A 17,131-nucleotide genomic window follows, 5' to 3' on the forward strand; every position below is an offset into this window, starting at 1 on the left:
CTCTCTCTCAAATAAATAAATAAAATCGTAAAATAAATAAATAAATCAATTAATTAATTAATAAGAGAACTACAGGGAAATATCCCTGATAAACACAGATGTAATAATCCTCTATAAATTACAAGCTAACAGAATTCCAAAATATATTTTAAAAAATCATTCACTATGATCGAGTAGGATTTATTTCTGGGTTGCAAGGTTTGGTTCAATATTTACAAATCAATCAATCAACATGATACATCACATCAATAAGAGAAAGGATAATAACTATATGATCCTTTCATTAGACACAGAGAAAGCATTTGACAAAATACAACATTAGTTCATGATAAAAGCCTTCCAGAAAATTATGCTTAGAAGGAACATATATCAATATAATAAAGGCCATATATGAAAAACCCACAGTGACTATCATACTTAATGGGGAAAAAACTAAGAGGTTTACTTGTAAGATCATGAACAAGATAAAGATGTACACTCTGACTGCTTATATTGAAGATAGTACTGGAGGTTCTTGCCACAGCAATTAGACAACAAAAATGCATAAAATGCATCTGAATTGGTAAGGAAGAAATAAAATGTTCTATAGAAGATGACATGATCCTATATACATAAAACCCTAAACACCGCATCAAAAAAGTACTAGAACTGATAAATGAATTCAGTAAAGTCACATCATACAAAATCGATGTACAGAAATCTATTGCATTTCTACACACCAATAGTGAAGCAGCAGAAAGCGAGTTAAGAAAACACTCTGGAAAACAAACAGGGTTACAGAAGAGAGGGAGTTTAAGGATGGGGTGATGGGATAACTGGGTGATGGGTATTAAGGAGGGCACGTGATGCGATGAGCACTCGGTATTATATGCAACTAATGAATCATTGAATACTACATCAGAAACTAATGATGTACTATATGTTGGCTAATTGAACATAATGAAAAAAGGAAAATAACCCCATTTAAAATTGCACAAAATAGTAAAAGACCTAGGAATAAACTTCATCAAGGAAGTAAAAGACCTGTACTGTAAAAATTATAAAACACTGATGAAGGAAACTGACCATGACACAAACAAGTGGAAAGATGTTTCCTGCTCATAGACTGCAAGAACAAATATTGCTAAAATACCCATACTAGCCCAAACAATCTACCAATATAATGTAATCCCTATCAAAATTCTCACAGCATTCTTCCCAAAACCAGAACAAACAATCTTAAACTTTGTATGGAACCAGAGAATAACTCAAAATGTCAAAGCAATCTTGAAATAGAAGAACACAACTGGAGGTATTTCAGTATCAGATTTCAAGATTAAGTACAAATCTGTAGTAATCAAAACAATATGGTACTGGTACAATTACAGAAATGTATATCAATGGAACAGAATAAAGATCCCAGAAATAAATCCATGAATTTATTGGTCAGTTAATCTATGACAAAAGTGGCAAGGATATGCAATAAGAAAAAGACAATCTCTTTAATTCATATGTGAAAAACTGGGCAGTCACATGAGAAAGAATGAAACTGGACTACTTTGTATACTATATACAAAAGTATACTCAAAATGATTAAAGACCTAATCGTGAGATCTGAAGCCAGAGAAATCCTAGAAGAAAGTAATGGCAGTAATTTGAGTGACATTAGTAATAGCAACTTTTTTCTAGATATGTGTCCTAAAGTAAGGGAAACCAAAGCAAAACCTTCTCCACAGTAAAGGAAACAATCAACAAAACTGAAAGACATCTTACTGAATGGGGGAAGATATTTCAAATAATATATCTGATAAGGGTTATATCCAAATTATACAAAAAATTATACAATTCAATGCCCCAAACACAATCTAGTTGAAAAATGTGCAAATTAAATCAAATCAAAGCAAAGCAAAGCAAAACCATAAGAAATCTCTTCACACCGGCATGAATGCCTACTGTAAAAAACTTGAGGCACAACAAGTGGTGATGAGGATGTAGAAAAAAAGGAAACCTTGTGCACTCTTGGTGGGAATGCAAACACCACAGCCACTCTGGAAAACAGTGTGGAGGTTCCTCAAAGATTAAAGGTAGAATTCCCATATGATCTAGTAATTTTACTACTTGTATCTGTGCAAAGAACATAAAAACACTAAATTTAAAAGATATAAACATCCCTATGTTAATTGCAGCATTATTTACAGTAGTCAAAAGAGGGAGGCAACCCATGTGTCTCCTGATAGCTGAATTGATAAGGAAGATGTAATATATATATATATATATATATATATATATATATATATATATATTCAGCCACAAAAAAGAATGGAGTCTTTCCTTTCACAACAACATGATGAATGGATCTAGAGAGTATAGTGCTAAGTAAAATAAATCAGAGAAAGACCAATATCACATGATTTCAATTATATGTGGAATATAAGAAGCAAAACAAATGACATGACAAAGGAAAAAATAGACAGCCAAAAAGACACTTTTAAGTATAGAGAATGAACTAGTTTTACCATAGGGGAGGTGGGTGGAGGATGGATGAAATAGGTGCAGGATATTAAGGGTACAATTATCATGATGAACACCAAAGAATATATAGAATTTTTGCATCACTATATTTCACACCTGAAACTAATATAGCACTCTACATTTATTACACTGGAATTTGAAAATAAATGCACTTAAATAATAAATGAATTAAAATTCCAAAAAAGGGGGCAAAGATTGGCAGAATGAATAAAAAAAATCCATATGTGTGCTGTCTACAAGTTACAAACTTTAGATTCAAAGACTCAAAGATTTTGAAAAGAAAAAGGAAAAATCATTATTGCTATAGTTTCAAAGTTTATGTCCTCTCAAAATTTATATGTTGAAATATTAAGTTTCAAGGTGATAGTTTTAGGAGGTGGCCTTTTGAAGTTGATTAGATAATGATAGCAGCATTTTCATGAATGGAATTAGTGCCTTTACAAAAGACTAGTGCTCTTTCCACCATGTGAAAATACAGTGCGAAGTGAACAGACTCCAACCTGGAAAAGGGACCTTACCAGACCCTGACTATGCTGTGATGCTGATCTTAAACTCTTAGTTTTCAGAACTCTGAACAATAAATTTTTGCTTCTTCTATGCCACACAATCTATGGTATTTTGTTATATTAGTGTGAAAAGACTAAGATAAAGGCACAAACCATAACCAAAAGAGAATAGTAGTAGTTATACTAATAACAGACAAAATATAATCTAAAAACAACTATTCTATATGGAAAGAGGACATTTTTATTGGTAAAAAGATCAATCCGTAAAGATTATATAACAATTATGAACATAATTGCATCAAACAAGAAACTCTGAAACACATGGAGCAAGAACTGAAAAATTAAAGGGAGGAATAGATAATTCAATGGTATTAGTTGGAGACTTCAATACCATACTTTTCAGCAAAGGGTAGAACAACTCAACAAAAGGTAGACAAGGGAATAGACTTGAACAATACCATAAGTCAGCTAGACTTAAAGACACCCCACCCATCAAGAGAAGAAAATTTTTTCCCAAGTGCATATAAAATACGTTTCAGATAGATAGTTTAAGTGTTTCTAGGAATTTTTCAATTTTATTATGATTATCTAATTTAAGCCACACGGAATACAAAGTTGGTTCAACATATAAAAGTCAAAGGAATTCACCATACTAATAGAATAAATGGCAAACTGTATTATCATCTCAATAGATAAAGCAAAAGCAGTTGAGAAAATACAATTAATTTTAAGATTAAAACTTTAAACTCAAAAACAGAGTTTTGGAAATGGAAACTCCTTAATGTGATAAAGAGCAGCTATAAAAAATCCATAAAAACAGCATACAAAATGGTGAAAAACAAAGTTTTTCTTCTAAGATCAGGAAAAGCACAAGGATGTCTTTTTTTATTGGTCCTACTCAACATTGTAGTAGAAGTTTTAGCAAGAGCAATTAGGCAAGAGATATAAATAGAAGTCATCCAAAACAAAAATAAGGAACAAAACTGTATTTTTATTTATTTATTTTTAAATTTTTTGGAGGGTATCTCTACAATGTCTGTCTCATCTTGGGCTCCCAACACTGATTAATGTGTACAGTTTTCTTTTAATTCACTGGTGATAAATCATTGATTTGATGCTCCTAAACTGAGTGTGTTCTAGAGGCTTTTTTTTTCTTTTGTATTTTAAATATTTTACTTTTTATAAACATATAAAAAGTAATAATTATAAAATATATTTATATTTTTAAATTTATTTTAATTTATGTATTTAAATATATTTATATATTTTTTATATTTAATAAAATATATTTTAATGAATATAAAAATATATTTTTATTCCCAGGGGTACAGGCCTGTGAATTGCCAGGTTTACACACTTCACAACACTCACCATAGTACTAACGCTCCCCAATGTCCATAACCCCACCCCCTCACCCAACCCCCCTCCCCCCAGCAATCCTCAGGTTTTTTTGTGAGATTAAGAATCACTTATGGTTTGTCTCCCTCCCAATCCCATCTTGTTTCACTGATTCTTCTCCTACCCCCTTAACCCCCCATGCTGTATCTCCACTTCCTCATATAAGGGAGAGCATATGATAGTTGTCTTTCTCCAATTGATTTATTTCGCTAAGTATGATACCCTCTAGTTCCATCCACGTCATTGCAAATGGCAAGATTTCATTTCTTTTGATGGCTGCATAGTATTCCATTGTGTATATATACCACTTCTTCTTTATCCATTCATCTGCTGACGGAAATCTAGGTTCTTTCCATAGTTTGGCTACTGTAGACATTGCTGCTATAAACATTCGGATGCACGTGCTCCTTTGGATCACTACGTTTGTATCTTTAGGGTAAATACCCAGTAGTGCAGTTGCTGGGTCATAGGGTAGTTCTATTTTCAACATTTTGAGGAACCTCCATGCTGTTTTCCAGAGTGGTTGCACCAGCTTGCATTTCCACCAACAGTATAGTAGGGTTCCCCTTTCTCCACATCCTCTCCAGCATCTGTCATTTCCTGACTTGTTCATTTTAGCTATTCTGACTGGTGTGAGGTGATATCTCATTGTGGTTTTGATTTGTATTTCACTGATGCTGAGTGATGTGGAGCACTTTTTCATGTGTCTGTTGGACATCTGGATGTCTTCTTTGCAGAAATGTCTGTTCATGTCTTCTGCCCAATTCTTGATTGGATTATTTGTTCTTTGGGTGTTGAGTTTGCTAAGTTCTTTATAGATTTTGGACACTAGACCTTTATCTGATATGTTGTTTGCAAATATCTTCTTCCATTCTGTCAGTTGTCTTTTCGTTTTGTTAACTGTTTCCTTTGCTGTGCAAAAGCTTTTGATCTTGATAAAATCCCAATAGTTCATTTTTGCCCTTGCTACCCTTGTCTTTCATGATGTTCCTAGGAAGATGTTGCTGCAGCTGAGGTCAAAGAGGCTGCTGTCTGTGTTCTCCTCAAAGATTTTGATAGATTCCTTTCTCACATTCAGGTCCTTCATCCATTTTGAGTCTATTTTCATATGCGGTATGAGGAAATGGTCTAATTTCATTTTTCTGCATATGGCTGTCCAACACCATTTATTGAAGAGGCTGTCTTTTTGACATTGGACATTCTTTCCTGCTTTGTCGAAGATTAGTTGACTGTAGAGTTGAGGGTCTATTTCTGGGCTCTCTAATCTGTTCCATTGATCTATGTGTCTGTTTTTGTGCCAGTACCATGCTGTCTTGTTGATGACAGCTTTGTAATAGAGCTTGAAGTCCGGAATTATGATGCCACCAACTTTGGCTTTCTTTTTCAATATCCCTTTGGCTATTCGAGGTCTTTTCTGGTTCCATATAAATTTTAGAATTATTTGTTCCATTTCTTTGAAAAAGATGGATGGTACTTTGATAGGAATTGCATTAAATGTGTAGATTGCTTCAGGTTCCATAGATATTTTCACAATATTTACTCTTCCAATCCAGAAGCATGGAACAAAATTTCCATTTCTTTGTGTCTTCCACCATTTCTTTCAATAGGATTTTATGGTTTTATGAGTATAGATTCTTTGCCTCTTTAGCTAGGTTTATTCCTAGGTGTCTTACGGTTTTGGGTGCAATTGAAAATGGGATGGACTCCTTAATTTCTCTTTCTTCGGTCTTGTTGTTGGTGTAGAGAAATGCAACTGATTTATGTGCATTGATTTTATATCCTGACACTTTACTGAATCCCTGTACGAGTTCTAGCAGTTTTGGAGTGCAGTCTTTTGGGTTTTCCACATATAGTATCATATCATCTACAAACTGTGATAGTTTGACTTCTTCTTTGCCGATTTGGATGCCTTTAATTTCCTTTTGTTCTCTGATTGCTGAGGCTAGGACCTCTAGCACTATGTTGAATAGCAGTGGTGATAATGGACACCCCTGCCGTGTTCCTGACCTTAGCGGAAAAGCTTTCAGCTTTTCTCCATTGAGAATGATATTTGTAGTGGGTTTTTCCCACTGTAAATATAGATAGAGCACCCTCTATCCCTACACTCTGAAGAGTTTTGATCAGGAAGGGATGCTGTACTTTGTCAAATGCTTTTTCAGCATCTATTGAGAGTATCATATGGTTCTTATTCTTTCTTTTATTAATGTGTTGTATCACATTGATTGATTTTCGGATGTTGAACCAAACTTGTGGCCCTGGAATAAATCCCACTTGGTCGTGGTGAATGATCCTTTAATGTACTATTGAATCGTACTGGCTAGTATTTTGGTGAGAATTTTTGCATCTGTCTTCATCAAGGATATTGGTCTATAGCTCTCTTTTTTGATGGGATCCTTGTCTGGTTTGGGGATCAAGGTGATGCTGGCTTCTTAAAATGAGTTTGGAAGTTTTCCTTCCATTTCTATTTTTTGGAACAGTTTCAGGAGAAAAGGAATTAGTTCTTCTTTAAATGTTTATTAGAATTCCCCTGGGAAGCCATCTGGCCCTGGGCTTTTGTTTGTTTGGATATTTTTGATGACTGTTTCAATATCCTTACTGGTTATGGGTCTGTTCAGGCTTTGTATTTCTTCCTGGTTAAGTTGTGGTAGTTTATATGTCTGTAGGAATGCATCCATTTCTTCCAGATTGTCCAATTTGTTAGGGTAGAGTTGCTCATAGTATGTTCTTATAATTGTTTGTATTTCTTTGGTGTTAGTTGTTATCTCTCCTCTTTCATTCATGATTTTATTTATTTGGGTCCATTCTCTTTTCTTTTTGTAAGTCTGGCCAGGGGGTTATCAATCTTATTCATTCTTTCAAACTCCTGCTGGGTTTAGGGTTTCTTTGTTGTTATTTCTCCAGCTCCTTTAGGTGTAGGGTTAGGTTGTGTGCCTGAGACCTTTCTTGTTTCTTGAGAAAGGCTTGTACCTCTATATATTTTCCTCTCAGGACTGCCTTCGTTGTGTCCCACAGATATTGAACCATTGTGTTTTCATTATCATTTTGTTTCCATGAATTTTTTCAATTCTTCTTTAATTTCCTGTTGACCCATTCATTCTTCAGATGGATGATGTTTACTATCCATGTATTTGGGTTCTTTCCAAATTTCCTCTTATGATTGAGTTCTAGCTTCAGATCGTTGTGGTCTGAAAATATGCAGGGAATGATCCCAATCTTTTGATACTGGTTGAGACCTGATTTAGGACCCAGGATGTGATCTATTCTGGAGAACGTTCCATGTGCACTAGAGAAGAATATGTATTCTGTTGGTTTGGGATGAAATGCTCTGAATATATCTGTGAAGTCCATCTGGTCCAGTGTGTCATTTAAGACCTTTATTTCCTTGTTGATCTTTTGCTTGGATGATCTGTCCATTTCATTGAGGGGAATGTTAAAGTCCCCTACTATTATTGTGTTATTGTTGATGTGTTTCTTTGATTTAGTTATTAATTGGTTTATATAGTTGGCTGTTCTCACGTTGGCTGCATAGATATTTAAAATTGTTAGATATTCTTGTTGGACAGACCCTTTGAGTATGATATAGTGTCCGTCCTCATCTCTTATTATAGTCTTTGCTTAAAGTCTAATTGATCAGATATAAGGATTGCCACTCCTGCTTTCTTCTGATGTTCATTAGTATGGTAAATTCTTTTCCACCCCCTCACTTTAAATCTGGAGGTTTCTTCGATTTAAAATGAGTTTCTTGTAGGCAACATATAGTAGGGTTTTGTTTTTTTATCCATTCTGATACCCTGTGTCTTTTGATTGGGGCATTTAGCCCATTAACGTTCAAGGTAACTATTAAGAGATACGAATTTAGTGCCATTGTCTTGCCTGTAAGGTGACTGTTACTGTATATTGTCTCTGTTCCTTTCTTATCTACTATTTTTAGGCTCTCTCTTTGTTTAGAGGACCCCTTTCAATATTTCCTGTAGAGCTGGATTGGTGTTTGCAAATTCTTTCAGTTTTTGTTTGTCCTAGAAGCTTTTAATCTCTCCTTATATTTTCAATGATAGCCTAGCTGGGTATAGTATTCTTGGCTGCATGTTCTTCTCATTTAGTGCTCTGAATATATCATGCCAGTTCTTTCTGGCCTGCCAGGCTCTGTGGATAAGTCTGCTGCCAATCTAATATTTTTACCAATATATGTTACAGACTTCTTTTCCTGGGCTGCTTTCAGGATTTTCTCTTTGTCATTAAGACTTGTAAATTTTACTACTAGGTGATGGGGTATGGACCTATTCTTATTGATTTTGAGGGGCATTCTCTGCACCTCCTGGATTTTGATGCTTGTTCCCTTTGCCATATTGGGGAAATTCTCTCCAATATTCCTTCTGCTCCCCTCTCTCTTTATTCTTCTTCTGGAATCCCAATTATTCTAATGTTGTTTCGTCTTATGGTGTCACTTATCTCTCAAATTCTCCCTTCGTGGTCCAGTAGCTATTTGTCCCTCTTTTGCTCAGCTTCTTTATTCTCTGTCATTTGGTCTTCTATATTGCTAATTCTTTCTTCTGCCTCACTTATCCTAGCAGTGAGAGCCTCCGTTTTTGATTGCGCCTCATTAATAGCTTTTTTAATTTCAATTTGGTTAGATTTTAGTTCTTTTATTTCTTCAGAAAGGGCTTTTATATCTCCAGAGAGGGTTTCCCTAATATCTTCCATGCCTTTTTCGAGGCCAGCTAGAACCTTGAGAATCATCATTCTGAACTCTAGATATGACATATTACGAATGTCTGTATTGATTAGGTCCCTAGCATTCAGTACTGCCTATTGTTCCTTCTTGTGGTGAATTTTTCTGCCTTGTCATTTTGTCCAGATAAGAGTATATGAAGGAGCAAGTAAAATACTAAAAGGGTGGCAACAAACCCAGGAAAATATGCTTTAACCAAATCAGAAGAGATCTGAAATTGTGAGGGGGAAGAAAGGGCATAAAAAGAGGTTCATAAAGGAAAAAAAAAAAAGAAAAGAAAGAAACGAAACAATTAAGAAAAGAAATTGAATAAAGAAGATGTATAAAAAAGAAAAAAATATATATATATATTAGGTAAATTAGTTTAAAAAAGTTAAAAAAGAAAAGGTAAAAGTTAAAAAAATAGCAGATTTGAAAGAAAAATTGAAAAAGAAAAAAAATTAACTACAAGACTAAAGAATCATGGGGAGAAAACCATGAGTCTGTGCTTTGCTTTCTCCCCTTCTGGAATTCCGCTGCTCTCCTTGGTATTGAAACTGCACTCCTTGGTCGGTGAACTTGGTCTTGGCTGGATTTCCTGTTGATATTGTTGATATTCTGGGGGAGGGGCCTGCTTTAGTGATTCTCAAGTGTCTTTGTGCCAGGCAGAATCATTCCGCCCTTACCAGTGGCCGGGCTGAGTATTCTGCTCGGGTTTGCTTTCGGGAGCTTTTGTTCCCTGAGCACTTTCTGTAGAGTTCCAGAGGATGGGAATGTAAATGGTGGCCTACCAGTCTCTGGCCGGAGTAGCTGAGAGCCCTTGGACCCACTCCTCAGTGTGCTCTCAGATTACAGCGCCCAATCACTCCCGTCTTCATAGCCTCCGGCCGCACTCTGAGCTCACCCAGTCTGCAACTGGTTCAAGGTAACCCTGAGCTGAGAGCTCACTTCTCGGCTCTGTCTCTGTAGCCAGCTTCCCCATTCTAATACCCTTAAGCTATGCAACACTCAGACACCCCGGATCCTTCTGTGACCCTGCGGGACCTGAGGCCACGCTGACTCTGCTTGGGCTTCACCCCGCTTTAGCCTCTGGAGCAATGTCCATCAGCAGAACAGACTTTTAAAAGTCCTGATTTAATGCCTTGTTGCTCCACCACTTGCCGGGAGCCGGCCCCTCCCCCCGTGACCTATCATCCTGTCGCCTTGGATTCACTTCTCCGCCAGTCCTACCTTTCAGAAAGTGATTGATTTTCTGTTTCTAGAATTGCTCTTCTTCTTCTCTTTGATCTGCTGTTGGATTTGTAGGTGTTTGCAATCTTTAGATAAGCTATCTAGCTGATCTCCTGCTACCTGAAGTAGTCTCAGCCTGCTAGTTCTCTGCCATGTTCACAAAACTGTATTTTTAAATGACTTAATATTATATATTGAAAAGTTCAATTTTCAACCCTCACATACACCCAACACTCTTAGAGACAATTTAAAAATTTAGAGTGCTGTAGTATATGATAGCAATATACATATCAGTTTTATATTTATACACTAAAAATGGACAGCTTAAATGTGAAGTTAAAATACTATTTCACTTGCAATAGTCTCAAAAAGAATAAAATACTTAAAAATAAATAGAGCAAAAATTGCAGTATGTGTACATGGAAACTATAAAACATCACTGAAGGAAATTAAGGAAGATAAATTTCATTTTCATGGATCAAAGAGTTAATATTTCTTGGACAGCAGTACTCTCCAAAATTATCTATAAATTCTCTGCTAACTTTATAAAAATTCCTCATGATTTTTATGTGAAATTGACAAGCCAATCCTAAAATTCATACAAAAATGCAAGGAGGCTAAAGAATATTTTAAAAAACAATTAGGAGTTAAAATAAAAGAAATAATAAGAAAATTAAAATGAAAAAATTAAATAAAAATAATTTGAAAAAAATTATTTAAGAAAATGCTAGGTGCTGGACACTTCCAGCTGGGACCAAAGTGAGGCAGCTGGGCAGGGGCTGATAGCTTCAGCAGCAACCATAGCATGTAACAGCCTCACAGTGCCTCTCATCTTGGTAAGTGTGTGCTGGGGCTTCCTCAGCTTCTGCACGCCCTGGTTTACCCATAAGGGTCCCAACTGAGGAGTTATTATCACCATGATGGTAACCTGTTCAGTTTGCTGCTATCTCTTTTGCTGATTGCAGTTCCGGCCCAACTCAACCCTCTCTTTGGACCATAGTTGACAAAATGAAACTATCTGATACCTCAGGTATCGTTGGCCTTAAGGAGGAAGACCTGCTCTCCAGTACTCCATCATTGAGGTCACGGAGAGAATTCCTATAGATGCATAGTCAACTCCAAACCCAGACCACCTTCTTTGACTCCCCTCTTTCTACCATTAGCTGCCTTAAATATTCTCACCACATTTGAATATATTACTCTAAAATGCAGTATTTTTCCCTGTCACTTTTTTACATTTCAATGAATTATTTGCCTACTTAAACCTAAACTGTGCTGACTCTGTACAACGTTCATGCACTTTTCTGGGCTACAAAGTGCTATTCTTCTGGGAAATACATGGCTCTCTCCTGGGAACCTGTGAATTGGAAGATGACTCCTGCCTAGTCACAGCAAGGGACTCAGTGAAGTATTTAACTGTCAGAGGACAGAATCCAGTGGGGACAGTCAGTAGGAGAGCATGTTCTGAGGCAATATCTGTCCCAACAGAATTACACCAAAGTATATTTTCAGGATGACTTTCTTATTTCTTCCATCTACTGGAATAAAATATTTTTCTGCCTTCTGTGGAAAAACAAAAATGCAAGGTGCCAATATAGCCAAAGCAAATTCAAAAAAGAAGGACAAAATTGGAAGACTGATATTTCTTGACCCCAAATCTTACTATAAAGCTGCAGTAACCAAGACTGTGTTGCATTAACGTGAAGATATCCATGTAGATTAATGGATTGGAATTGAGCATCTAGAATAAATATATATATTTTTGTTCCATTGATTTTTTAAAATTAACATATAATGTATCATTTATTTCAAAGGTACAGGTCTGTGAATTATAAGTCTTACATAATTCACAGCACTCACGATAGCACACACTCTTCTCAGTGTCCATCAACCAGCCACCCCATCCCTTCCCTTCCCTCCAGCAGCCCTCAGTTTGTTTCCTGATATTAAGGGTCTCTTATGGTTTGTCTCTCTTCCTGGTCCCATCTTGTTCCATTTTTCCCTCCCTTCTCCCCACAAACCTCCGCCCTGCCTTTCAAATTCCTCATACCAGAGAGATCATATAACTGTCTTTCTCTGATTGACTTATTTCACTTAGCATAATGTCCTCTAGTTCCATTCACATCATTGAAAATGGCAAGATTTCATTTTTTGATAGCTGCATAGTATTCGACTGTATACACATACCACATCTTCTTTATCCATTCATCTGTTGATGGGCCTCTATGTTCTTTCTATAATTTAGCTATTGTGAACATTGCTGCCATAAATATTCAGGTGTACCTGCCCCTTCAGATCACTACATTTATATCTTTAGTGTAAATTCCCAGTAGTGTGATTGCTGGGTCATAGGGTAGCTCTATTTTCAACTTTTTAAAAAGATTTTATTTATTTATTTGACACAGGAGAAGAAGGGAGAGAGACAGAGAGCAGGCACAAGCAGGAGGAATGGCAGGTTTCCTGTAGAGCAGGAAGCTCCATGTGGGGCTTGATCCCAGGACCCTGGGATCATGACCTGTGTAGCCACTTAACCAACCGAGTCACCCAGGCACCCCTATTTTCAACTTTTTGAGGAACCTCCATACTGTTTTCTAGAACACCAAGGAACACAGAGAATAGGGCAGTAGAGTGTTGACATTTAATAAATGGGCAGAGAGGAAACAAAAAACCAAAAATCTAGAGGATGTAATGTGGTGGAATAGGAGGACCCTAGGCTTCCCTTGTTACACAAATACTATTGGATAGCTATCAAATCATCCTAAATACTCCAGAAACTGACCTGAAGTAAAGCATAACAAACTCCATAACTAAGGGTAGAAAAGATAAAGAAAATGATACTTTGAAGAAGGTAGAAAATATGAAGACTGTTTGGGAGCTGTTGTAGTAGGGAGGGAGCTGTAGTCATGAAAAAGGATGAGAGACAGACTAACACTCAGAGGAGCACATGGCTTAGCCATTGGTTTGGAAAGCAGAGGGGACAAATTTGTGACTTCTGGGAAACAGCTGGGATGAAAACCTGGAGGTATGAATGTCAGTGGGCTTGGATCTGTGGGATCATGGAGAGTACTGGGACTGTTTTTGAAAGGAAAGAGGGGTGGACATTCCATAAACATACAGGGGTGTTGTAGAAACTCTGGACTCTGGACAATAAATTAAGCATTACAGAAGGGAGGGGTGGGGGATGGGTAACCAAGTGATGGATATTAAGGAAGGCATGTGTTGTGATGAGCACTGGGTATTATATGCAACTGATGAATCTTTGAACACTACATTAAAAACTACTGATGTATATGTTAGCTAACTGAACATAAAAAATTAAAAATAAAACATACAACATGGAAGGAGTAATCTGAAGTGCCTGGGTAGTTATTTGCTCAACTCAGAGTGCATCCCACAGAGGCAGAGTTCATGGAGAGACCCCTCCAGGAACAAAGGAACAAGCACGTTCCATTTCTTTTTCTTTCCCTTCGGCATAAGCAGAGGGTCACCTGCAGAAACCAGCACAACTCTAATATTTGTTACCTAACTTGCTTAGACAAAGACTTCTCCGCCTGGACTGTGATGGAACTGTCCTTCCCTGTTTTACTTGCATTAGTCTCAGCATGTGGGCACCTCAGCTGGAAAACCTGTCCAAAGCCCTACCCTCAATGTATCTCCTGACTAGGGAGTTTTGTGGATGCTCATATCCAGCAGTGGTGGTGACAGGTCTCATTTCACAAGCAGAGTAAAGTACACCTAGTCAAAATGCACCACAGCTAGGCCAGGGACCAATACTGCCCACAACAGGCAAAGACAGCCTCTACAGACAACTATCCTGAAGGATAAAATGGCCAAGACAAAATAGCAGGGCATAAGGAGCATACATTAGAGACAGTCCCAAAACTGCCTGTCCCTGGAAATCAAGGTACATTACATCATAGGGCACTATAGAAAATCTTTTTCATAAGATCATTATCCCTAAGAACAGGAGATGTACCTGACATTCCTAATATACAGAAACAGGTACAAAATCTTAGACAAAATAAGAAGACAGAGAAATTTAGTCCAAATGAAAGAATAAGACAAGGCCACAGCCAGAGATCAAAGTGAAACAAATATAAGAAACATAACTGATGGAATATTAAAGCAGTGACCAAAAAAATACCCACTGGACTTGAGAAAAGAGGGGAAGACATCAGTGAGACCCTTAATACAGAGATAAGGAATAACAGCATAAATAAAGCTTCAAAAAATGAAATGAGAAATACACTTGAAGGAAGGAAAAGCAAGCAGGATGTAAGAGCAGGGAAACAGATTAATGATCTAGAAGATAGAACAATGGAAAGTAATCAGGCTGAACAAAAGAGAGAAAAAAGAATTACTCAAAACGGGAATAGACAAACAGCAATTAAAGCCTGGAATATTATGGGTCACCAGGGTTAACTGGGATAGAGCCCTGATGGTACAGCCCTGTTCCCATAGAGAAGGCAGGTAAACAACCTGGAGGCAGACAGTGTGGAAACCACAATCTGAAGAGTACCTGGGGCAGAGAGTGGAGAGATTATACATTCTTCTCAGAGCATGTCCCTGAGAGGCAGCTTTCATGGAGACACCTCTACAGGAACAAAGCAGCTGGCCTGGTCAATTTCCCTACACCATCCCTCAGTATAAAGACAGAGCGACCTGTGGTGCCCACACTGCCTGACTACCCTGCATACACCAAACCTCACCCCCCCCTACTCTGTTGGAACTTCTTTTCTTTTCTTTTTTAAAATATTTTATTTATTTGAAAGACAGAGATCACAAGCAGGCAGAGAGGCAGGCAGAGAGAGAGAAGGAGAAGTAGGCTCCCCACTGAGCATAGAGCCCAAAGTGGGGCTCCATCCCAGGACCTCTGGATCACCACCTGAGCTGAAGGCAGATGCTTTAACCGACTGAGCAACCCAGGTGCCCCTGGAACTTCTTTTCTAGTCACACTTGCTTTAGTCACAGTGTGGCAGGTCACTGTCTCAGAAGACAAGCACAAATCTGTGCCCACACCAAGTCTCCTTAAAGGAGATTTTTGCAGGGCTTTAGTTCTAGTGAACATGGTGACAGGTCTCATTTCACAAGGAGACCAGAGCTGTCTTAGTAAAAACTCATCACATTCAGCCCAGGGGCCAAATATTTCTCATAGTAGGCAAAGAGAACCGCTGCAGATGATTGTCTTGAAGCGCAGAGCAGCCAAAACAGAACAGCAGAGCATGAACAGCACACAGCAAAGAGATTTCCTGAAGTACCAGGGTATTGGCACTATATTACCTCTAATCTATAAGCCATTATTGTCAGGAGCAAGGGAAATAACTGGCTTTTCTAACATATGGAAGGAGGCAAAGACTTAGACAAAATAAGAAGGCAGAAGAATTTGTCCCAAATGAAAGGATAAGATAAGGCTATGGGCAAAACAAATATAAACAAAACAAATATAAATAACATGCCTGATGGAGAAATAAGAGCAAAAATCATAAGGATTCTCACTGGGCTTTAGAAAGAATAGAAGTATTAGTGACACCATTACCACAGAGATAAATGAGTTATAAAAGTATTAGATATGAAGAGTACAAAAAACAAGATGAGAAAAATGCTCACTACAATGAACAGTGGGCTGGAAGGACCAGAGGCATGAAAAAATGACCTAGAAGACAAAGTAATGGAAGAAATGAAGCTGAATAAAAGAGAGAAACAAGATTTATGCAACAGGAGGCTAGAGATAGGGAACTCAGTGACTCCATCAAATGAAATAACATTCCTCTTATAGAAATTCCATAAGAAGGTGGAGTCAAGATGGCAGAGAAGTAGCAGGCTGAGACTACTTCAGCTAGCAGGAGATCAGCTAGATAGCTTATCTAAAGATTGCAAACACCTGCAAATCCATCGGCAAATGGAAGAGAAGGAGAACAGCAATTCTGGAAACAGAAAAACAACCACTTTCTGAAAGGTAGGACCAGCGGAGAAGTGAATCCAAAGTGACGGGAAGATAGACCCCGGGGGAGGGGCCGGCTCCCGGCAAGCGGCAGAGCAACAGAGCACAAAATCAGGACTTTTAAAAGTCTGTTCCACTGAGGGTCATCGCTCCAGAGGCTAAACTGGGGTCAGCGTGGCCTCAGGTCCCGCAGGGTCACAGAAGGATCGGGGGTGTCTGAGTGTCGCAGAGCTTGCGGGTATTGAAACGGGAAAACCGGCTACAGAGACAGAGCTGAAAGTAAGATCACAGCTCGGGGTTACCTTGAACCAGTCGCAGGCTCAGTGAGCTCCGAGCGCAGCCAGAGGTCAGGCAGACGGGAGTTACTGAGCGCTGTTCTCTGAGGGCACACTGAGGAGTGGGGCCCCGGGCTCTTGGCTCCTCCAGGCCAGACACCAGGAGGCCGCCATTTGTATTCCCGTCCTCCGAAACTCTAGAGAAAGCGCTCAGGGAACAAAAGCTCCTGAAAGCAAACCCAAGCCTGGGGCAAAGACACTTCAGAATCACTACACCAGGCCCCTCCCCCAGAAGATCAACAAGAAATCCAGCCAAGACCAAGTTCACCTACCAAGGAGTGCTGTTTCAATACCAAGGAGTGCAGCAGAATTCCAGAGGAGGAGAAAGCAAAGCACGGAACTCATGGCTTTCTCCCTGTGATTTTTTTAGTCTTGCAGTTAATTTAATTTTTTCTTTTTCATTTTTTTCTCTTCTTCTGCTAAAATATTTTTAACTTTTACCCTTTTCTTTTTTAACGTTTTTTAACTAGTTTATCTAATATATATATTTTTTCTTTTTAAT

General features: G+C 37.9%; 1 pseudogene; it reads left to right on the forward strand.

Annotated features, from left to right (window-relative positions):
• Nucleotides 1-9,902: 9,902 nt before the first annotated feature.
• Nucleotides 9,903-11,399, forward strand: LOC131820986 (V-type proton ATPase subunit e 1-like; annotated as a pseudogene).
• The last annotated feature ends 5,732 nt before the right edge of the window (nucleotides 11,400-17,131 follow it).

The sequence above is a fragment of the Mustela lutreola genome, chromosome X (assembly GCF_030435805.1).
Source record: "Mustela lutreola isolate mMusLut2 chromosome X, mMusLut2.pri, whole genome shotgun sequence".
Lineage (NCBI taxonomy): Eukaryota > Metazoa > Chordata > Mammalia > Carnivora > Mustelidae > Mustela > Mustela lutreola.